This window comes from Mus caroli, chromosome 7 (assembly GCF_900094665.2).
Source record: "Mus caroli chromosome 7, CAROLI_EIJ_v1.1, whole genome shotgun sequence".
NCBI lineage: Eukaryota > Metazoa > Chordata > Mammalia > Rodentia > Muridae > Mus > Mus caroli.
The window spans coordinates 82988392-82996335 of record NC_034576.1 but is presented as its reverse complement, the minus strand read 5'-3'; the positions used below and the strand labels follow the sequence as shown (position 1 = coordinate 82996335).

The 7944-nt window shown below is 50.3% G+C and overlaps 1 pseudogene across 1 annotated transcript; it reads right to left on the bottom strand.

Moving 5' to 3' along the window:
• Positions 1-1374: 1374 nt before the first annotated feature.
• Positions 1375-2917, bottom strand: LOC110299364 (annotated as a pseudogene). Its single transcript, XR_002378452.1, has 2 exons — positions 1701-2917; positions 1375-1607 (listed from the first exon to the last, which is right to left on the bottom strand). The product of XR_002378452.1 is annotated as a serine hydroxymethyltransferase, mitochondrial-like (transcript).
• Positions 2918-7944: the final 5027 nt, after the last annotated feature.

The window sequence follows — 7944 nt, the reverse complement described above, 5'->3', positions numbered from 1 at the left end:
CCTTGATCACGTGGCACTACTCCTTGCCCCAACCTGTTGCATGTGGAATCACGAGTGCATATCACTCCACCGAGTTCCTTTTATCTCCAGGTTGACTTACACAGCAGATTTTTTTTTCAGCTAGTTGAAGAAAGAGCTCATATATCTAGCAGCTTGTTTTATTATATAAGGTCTCATGTAACCCAGGCTAGCCAACTCACTAATTCAGCAGAGGGTGACTTTGAACCCTGGATCTTCTTGCCTGTGCTTCCCAAGGGCTGGCCTCGGGCAGGGTCAAGCTTTAAAGAAGAAGATGCACCCCCAAACAGACCAGTTTTTCCTGAAAATGAGATGCCAATCTGCCAGAGTCAACACAATAAGAAAATCCCTTTTGCTTTAATCCTTAGGAAAAACACCCTGAGCAGGCCAGGGTACAGCTTGGTGGCAGAGGTGTTTCATAGTTCCTGCGGAAGGCTCTGGATTCAATCTCTGCTTAACCGAGCAACTGCTCTTCTCCCTCTGCCCCACATTTTTTTGTTTTTGTTTTTGTTTTAATAACTCAGTGGGTAAGAGCACTGACTGCTCTTCTAAAGGTCCTGAGTTCAAATTCCACCAACCACATGGTGACTCATAATCACCTGTAATGAGATCTGACACCCTCTTCTGGTGAGTCTGAAGTCACCTACAGTGTACTTATCTATAATAATAAACAAATCCTTGGGCCGGAGCAAGCAGGGACTGAGCGAATGGGGTTGACCGGAGAGAGCAAAGGTCCTAAAAATTCAATTCCCAACAACTACATGAAGGCTCACAACCATCTGTAGAGCTACAGTGTACCCACATACATTAAATAAATTAATTTTTTTCCCACTGGCTGGCCCAGGGGACCCCTCCCACCATAATAGGAAGTCTGGGCAGGTTAGCATTTTATTGGATAAAAACAGGAAGGAGGGCACTTACCCACTCCTTCCTATGGCTCAGCTTGCAACTCCCCTTTCCCAAGAAAGAGCAAGAGTCTGTAACACTGAGATGGGGGGGGGGGTTGGGTGTCAGGGTGGAAAGCTGAGGGTGAAGTTGGGTGTCCCAGTGTATACCTATAACCCCTGCACTTGGGGAATGGAGGTAGGAGGGTCAAGTTCAAGGCCACTCACAGCTTAGTGAGACACTGTCTCATAAACAAGCCGAATGTGTACTGAGTGCTTCGTGTAGACATGGTTACAAATCAGAAACCTCACCTATAAATTCTGGAGGGAGTTTATGCCTGGCTCTTGCCCTAAATGGAAGGCCTCCCTCCCTCCGCTAAAACCCAAAGAGATGGGTGACATCTCTTCTGTGGTCCAGGGATGGGGAAAGAAAGGTAACTTCCGGTCTGTGGGCTTTGACTGCCAGGTGTCCTCAACGTTCATCAAATCCAGGCGTCAGGAAGCTCCTGGCAAACTGTTCCACCTGTTGTGGGAGGTTGGCCAAACGCTGGCTTGTTTCTGGGTCCTTGAGCAGGAAGGATTTGAAATCCTGGAGCTTGGCAGTCTTACGCTTCACCTCCAAGCCAAGGTTGACTCCCTCATCGATAAAATCAACGACTCTACGGAAGTCATCCTCACAGAACTGGTGAGAAGTCAGTGGGGGAGGGGAGAGCTGGGAAAGAGAGAAGAAGACAATTAGCATAGCCAAGATACAGACAACCAGTGTGGGGACCCTTCCCTCCGCAGACCCCAAGTTCTCACCAAGCCTCAAGCCTCCTGGAGTAGTGAGCCAGCACATGCTCAGCTTGGGCTCCATCCAGGCCCTTGGGCCACAGGTCCACTAGCACCAGGTGGGTGTCAGTGCTACCAGACACCAGCGAGTATCCTCGCTTGAGCAGAGCATCAACCATGGCCTGGGAGTTCCTCAACACTTGTAAGGAGGACTCCCGAAACATAGGGGTGCAGGCCTTCTTGAGAGCCACGGCTACCACAACAATGGCGTGGTTGTGGGGCTACCCTATTGGGATGGGAACACAGTGAAGTTGATTCGGTGCTCAAAAGCATAAGGGATCCCCTGGCCAGTCTTGGGGTCTACAGTCCATACTCCCTTCTGGTAAAAGATGAGCCCTGATCTGGCCCCTTGAAGCATCTTGTGAGTGGTGGTGGTGACAACGTACTTGGAAGGTGAAGGGATCATCTTGGCGGCCACTAGGCCACTGCTGTGGGCCATGTCTGCCAGCAGGTGTGCCCTGACCTCATCACAGACCTCTCTAATGTGTGCATAGTCAATGAGGCAGGCATAGGCTCTCGTGCCAGCTATGATGAGCTGCGGCCAGAAAAGCCAAGCGGTCAGTGCCAGCTGGTCGTAGTTGATGAGGCCAGTTTGGCGACTGAGCTTATAGGGCATAGACTCGAAGAAAATGCATGTGGCAGAGATCTGTTTGACATCAAACATGTAGCCATGGGTGAGATGGCCCCCATCGGGCAGGTCCAATCCTATGATTCCATCATGAGGCTGCAGAAGGGCCATATAGGCAGCCAGATTGGCTGGGAACCCTGAGTATGGCTAGACATTGACTTCCCCACTCTGTGGGATGCAGGTCAAAAGCTTCGCTGGCAGAGCAGCTCGATCTCGTCCACCACTTCCACTCCTCCGTAGTATCTCTTGCCTCGGTAACCCTCCGGGTACTTGTGGTTGAGACAGGACCCCAGAGCCTCCAGCGCAGCTCTGCTGCAGAAGTCCTCTGAGGCGATGAGCTCCAGGCCGAGGACGCAGTCTGTCCTTCTCCCTCCAAAGCAGCTCCCACATCTCAGGGTCACTGTCTGATAAACTCCCCTGGTCTGTCCAGCCTCCAGCGCTTCCCCAGCCTGCGTCTGGGCCACCTTGCTATGCTGGACCTGGGGAAGCCATGCAGACCAGCTGACCACATCTCTGCAGAGGATGAGTGGTCTGAAAGCAAAGAGAAGGGTGCCATCGCTACTGGAGGATCAGCCACTAACTCTGTATCAGTGTAGTACCGGGGTCGAAAACCTAAATAAATAAATCATTTTTTTTTAAGAAAAAAATTGTTTTTTGGTTTTTTCGAGACAGGGTTTCTCTGTGTAGCCCTGGCTGTCCTAGAACTTACTCTGTAGACCAGGCTGGCCTCGAACTCAGAAATCTGCCTGCCTCTGCCTCCCAAGTGCTGGGATTAAAGGCATTCGCCACCATGCCCGGCAAAATTTTTTTCATAGTGATCAGAATTCTCCCTTCCCCAACTCCTCCCAGATCCTCCCCCACCCACCTGGTTCCATGCACCTCTCTCTCTATTTAGAAAAGAAACAAGCTGGGAAGTGTTGGCGGAAAGAAAGAGAGAGAGAGAGAGAGAGAAAGAGAAAGAGAAAGAGAAAGAGAAAGAGAAAGAGAAAGAGAAAGAGAAAGAGAAAGAGAAAGAAAAAAAAACAACAAAACAAACAAAACCAGATTTAAACAAACAAAAAAAGAAGAAGCAAAAGACCAGTAAGAGAAAAGGGCGCCCAGATGAAGCACTATAGACAAAAAAGCTACAAAAACACCCATTGCGTTCACTTTGTGTTGACTGTGTACTGGGGTATGGGCCTGTCCTTACGCATAGTTAAGACACCCAGTGAGACTCCATTGGGGAAAAATAAGTTTTCCTTTGCAAGGTATCACTTGCAGAGAGTGTCTTGGTTAGAGGTGGGGGGAGTCCGTGTCCACTCTGCATGTCCCTGCTGGGACCCTGTCTGTCTTGAACCCGTGCAGGTCCTGTGCATGCTGCCACAATCTTCGTGAGTTCCTCTCTGCATCAGTCCTATTGAGTCTGAAAGACTGTTCCCTTGGAGTCACTCAGCCCCTCTAACTCTCATGATCCTTCTGTCTCTTCTTCTTCATAGCTCCCTGAGCCCTGAGGGGAGGGCTTTGATGAAGACGTTCATTGAGGACCCAGTGTTCTGCACATTGTCCAGTTGCGAGTCTCTGTGTTAGTTCCCATCTACTGCAACAGGAAGCTTCTGTGAGGGTCGAGCAAGCGCTGGCCTATGGGCGAAGCAGAGTGTCTTCAGGAGTCATTTTACTGCTGTGTTAGGGGACAGTATTTGCTATCCTCCTTGGCCTGCAGCCTATCCTGTTGGGGAATGGCTCTAATGCTTCGATTTAATCAGGAACCTGCATGGCCAAACACTGAAGATCCTTGTCCCCAATTGGTTTTTGACCCATCAATAAAGAGCCAACAGCCAGTAGCTGGACAAAGGGAGACAGAGTGGGACCTTTATATTTGCGCAGGCTAGGACAGAGAGGAGAAAAGGGGGGATTTCCATGGTTGGGGGAGGGTGGAGACATCAGATTTAGAGCTGCAGGAGAGAGAGCCGACGAGCCATGTGAGACACCGAGTAAGTGGCCACTGGCCACTTCCTCAATTGGGCCTGGGGTAGCAGGTAGAGGGTTAGAACTGACCAGCCATTGAGCTAGAGGGCATTTCAAAAATAAGCTGTGTGTGTGTGTGTGTGTGTGTGTTTCATTCGTGGATCCAAAGAGTTCCTGGCCTGGGCAGGTAACTGGAAGCACGAGACCCCCCTGGAGCATAAAGCAGAGTAACTGAAAACTCAGGCTACACTGTCACCAGGCTACACTGTCACCAGGTTCTTGGCCAGGTGAGCTGTGTCAGACAAGATGTGGGTTCTATCTCATCGGGTAGGCCTTAAGTTCAAGCAGAGAGTGATTGGTTACCGCCACGACATTTGTGTCAGTCACAAATTGCACCGACATAGCTTGCAAGTAGGTCACCATGGTAGGCCATGGGGTTTGTGACTGAGTTGGTGGTTATCCGTCTCCTCTGGCAGCTTGCAGAGCACCTTCCAATACCATGAGCACTAGTCAGTACGAGCAAGGCTCTAATTAGGTGCCAGCTCAACTCCTCTATGTCCTTTGAGATATGGAAGTGTTGTCAGTAATTAGGCCTTACAATCGGTTTGTAGAGTGCAACCGACAGCCTTGGCAATAGCCTGAGATGGTTGGGGTTTTCATGGGGCCTTGGCGAATGACTCAACAAGCTATAACCCATTCCCAGCACTGGAGACTTCACTTGGTGGCAAATGACATGGGGAGGGGGTAATTGTCTCTCCTGTCATTTGGCGACTGTTTCTTTCACATATGTGTCTATTATAGGAAGCTTCCACAGTAGCAGGGCTCCATATGACCTCAAACATCCCTTAGTGTTAGTTGTCCCTCCCCATACTCCCTCCCTTACCCCCATCTTCCATCCCTCTCCCCACTGAGTCTCGCTTTGTAAACTTGGCTGTCCTCGAGCTCACGGTGATTCTCCTGCCTCAGCTTCCTAAGTATTGTGCTGACAGGCATGCACAACAACACCTGGCTTAGTCGGTTTTCTCCTGTTCCATTTCCTTGTTTACGTCTTCCCAGTCCCTCTGCTATTTTGACACAGGCAATGCCACTCTATTCTGAATAATGGAAGCCACCCCTCCTTTATTTCAGATACAAGGTTACGATGTCCCCTCCCTGTCTTCCCTGTCCTCTTGGTGAGCTTTGCCTAACCTGTGCACAGGGTAAACTCACTGAACCCAGCAGATCATGGGGTGTGGTGACTCAAGCCAGTAACCCCTGCACTTGGAGAACAGAGGTAGACAGATCAGCCTCAGCCACAGAGCGAGCTCAGGACCAGCTTGGGTCATACAAGCAGCTGCCTGAGTCAGAGAGAAAAAGGAAGCCACGTGCCTGTTGCCAACTGTACCACTACTACCCAGGGACAGGGAACTGTCACTTGCTGAGTTCCTGCTTCTGTTTGGATTGTTGCACATGACTCTTGGCAAATGGAGGAGGCCATGGAAGGAGGAAGAGGAGGGAAAGGAAGAGGAGGAGGAAGAGGAGGAGAAGGAGGAAGAGGAGAAGGAGAAAGAGGAGAAGGAGGGGGGAGGAGGGGGGAGGGAGAGGAGAAACTTCAGGAGAAGTCACTGACCCAGGCCTTAGAGCTGGCAAGTGATCCCGCAGTCAGACCTAGTGCAAGGCCCTAAGAGAATGCATCCAGCTGATGTGGCAGTAGGCATTTAATAAAGACTTCCTTTCCTTCCTTTTTTGAGACAGGGTCTTGAAGTGGAAACTTAAGGGTTCTTTGGAAAGTTAGTTGGACGGTGTTTTGCTGGGTCAAACACGTGAAGGGGTATTTTCCAGAAGTGGACACTGGTGTGAAAGGCTAAGGCAGACTCATGAAGGAACATTGCGCTGAAGCAGACACAGGAGAGAGGATGCTCCGCTAAAGCAAGCACGTGAAAGGAGGAGTGATGAAGGAGTCTTTGCTAACAGCACGCATGCATTGCTCTACCTTACACTGAGCAGTTGAGCTGCATTTGCTGGGACACCAAAGAGAGAAACCATGGAAAAATTTCTGGGGGTGTGCTGCAGTTTGTTGCTGCTTCTGCAGACTTGGGCTGATTGGATGGACGTGCTGAGGCAAGACATGTGGAAGACGTGATGTTTGGAGGTATAAATAGGACTCCACGGTGACAGAGACAGCTTGGCTTGCTGGTCCAGCTCACAGTGCAACGCTTGTGGCTCTTGCATCTTCACTGGTCTTCACTTCCCTGAGAGAGGCACAGACGAGAGCTTCTCTGGGGGCTCCTGTTGGTTCCTCCTCTTGACTCAAGCCTAGGCTGAGGTCTGGCTGTCTCTGCTAGGTTGTGTCACCGCTGTTGCTAACCCGACCTACTGAACCGGACTGCTGGTGTATCTGTGAAGTGTTTGTGAGTGGATGGCGCTGTCACTGCTGACTCTGGGAACTGAACAGTTGATTTCCAGACAATACAGATGGGAGTTGCTCCCAAGATCCTTTCTAAACAGGTCCACTTCCCCCACCCCCACCCCACACACCATATCCTTTTTTTCCCACTACCTCTGGTGGGTGGTGGCTTACAAGGAAGGTTAAAGTGTTTAAGAACCACCATTAAAAATAGGATTTGAAACAATTAAAGTTACAAGGTCTCACTGTGTAGCCCTAGCTGGCTACCCTCAAAGTTACAAAGATTGCCTTTCAAGGGCTGGGATTAAAGGTGTGTGCTACCAGGCCAGGTACTAATGTCATGAAAAGCTAGGCTGGGGTTACTGTCATCACACTGACTTATTTCCCCCTGAAACAAGGTTTCTTTCTCTGTGTAGCCCTGGGTGTCTTGGAACTCACTCCTTAGACCAGGCTGACCTCAAAGTCATAGAGATCCGCCTGCCTCTGCCTCCTGAGTGCTGGGATTAAAGGCATGCGCCACCAGAGTTGGCTAGGTGCTTTTCTCCTCATTTTTTGGTGTATGGTATAGGTGCTTTTCCATGCATTTATGTCTGTGCAGCACATGAATGCATACCCAAGGAGGCCAGAAGAGGGCAACCGACCACCTGGAACTGGAGTTACAGAAGGGCATTAATCTCTGCCTTGGAGCTAGGAACCAAGACCTGGCTCTGGAAGAGCAGTCAGTTCTCTTAACCCCTAAGCTATCTCTCCAGTCTCTTCTGGACATTGTTAAGTGGCATCGCCCACTGTATCATCTTCCATGGCTTTCCTGTCTCAGCAGATCACCCTACCATTCCTGCATTTAGCTCCAAAGTTTGACTTGTTTCACCCATGTCCAAGCCTCCACTGAATCCTGTCCAGTCTACCTACAGCCACACACACCTACCTTTTGCATTCAGGGCTGCCCACTGCTCAGCTGGAACCTGCAGCAGTCACCAAGTGGACAACTAGCCCTTTGGTCTTGGCCTCTGCTGGCCACAGCATCCCTCCCACCATTTGTCCTTGTAGTGTCTTCCAGGGAAGCTGGGTGTGGTGGCACTGTCTCGAAATCTTAGCACTCCCACTAGCAGAGTGGCTAAGCAGACAACACCCCCCATCACTAAACCTGACAACCTGAGTTCAATCCTCAGAACCCACAAAGTGGAAAGAGAAAGCTTCCTGGAGGTTGTTTCACACAAGCACCACCGTGGGACCTGCATGCATGTATATGCACG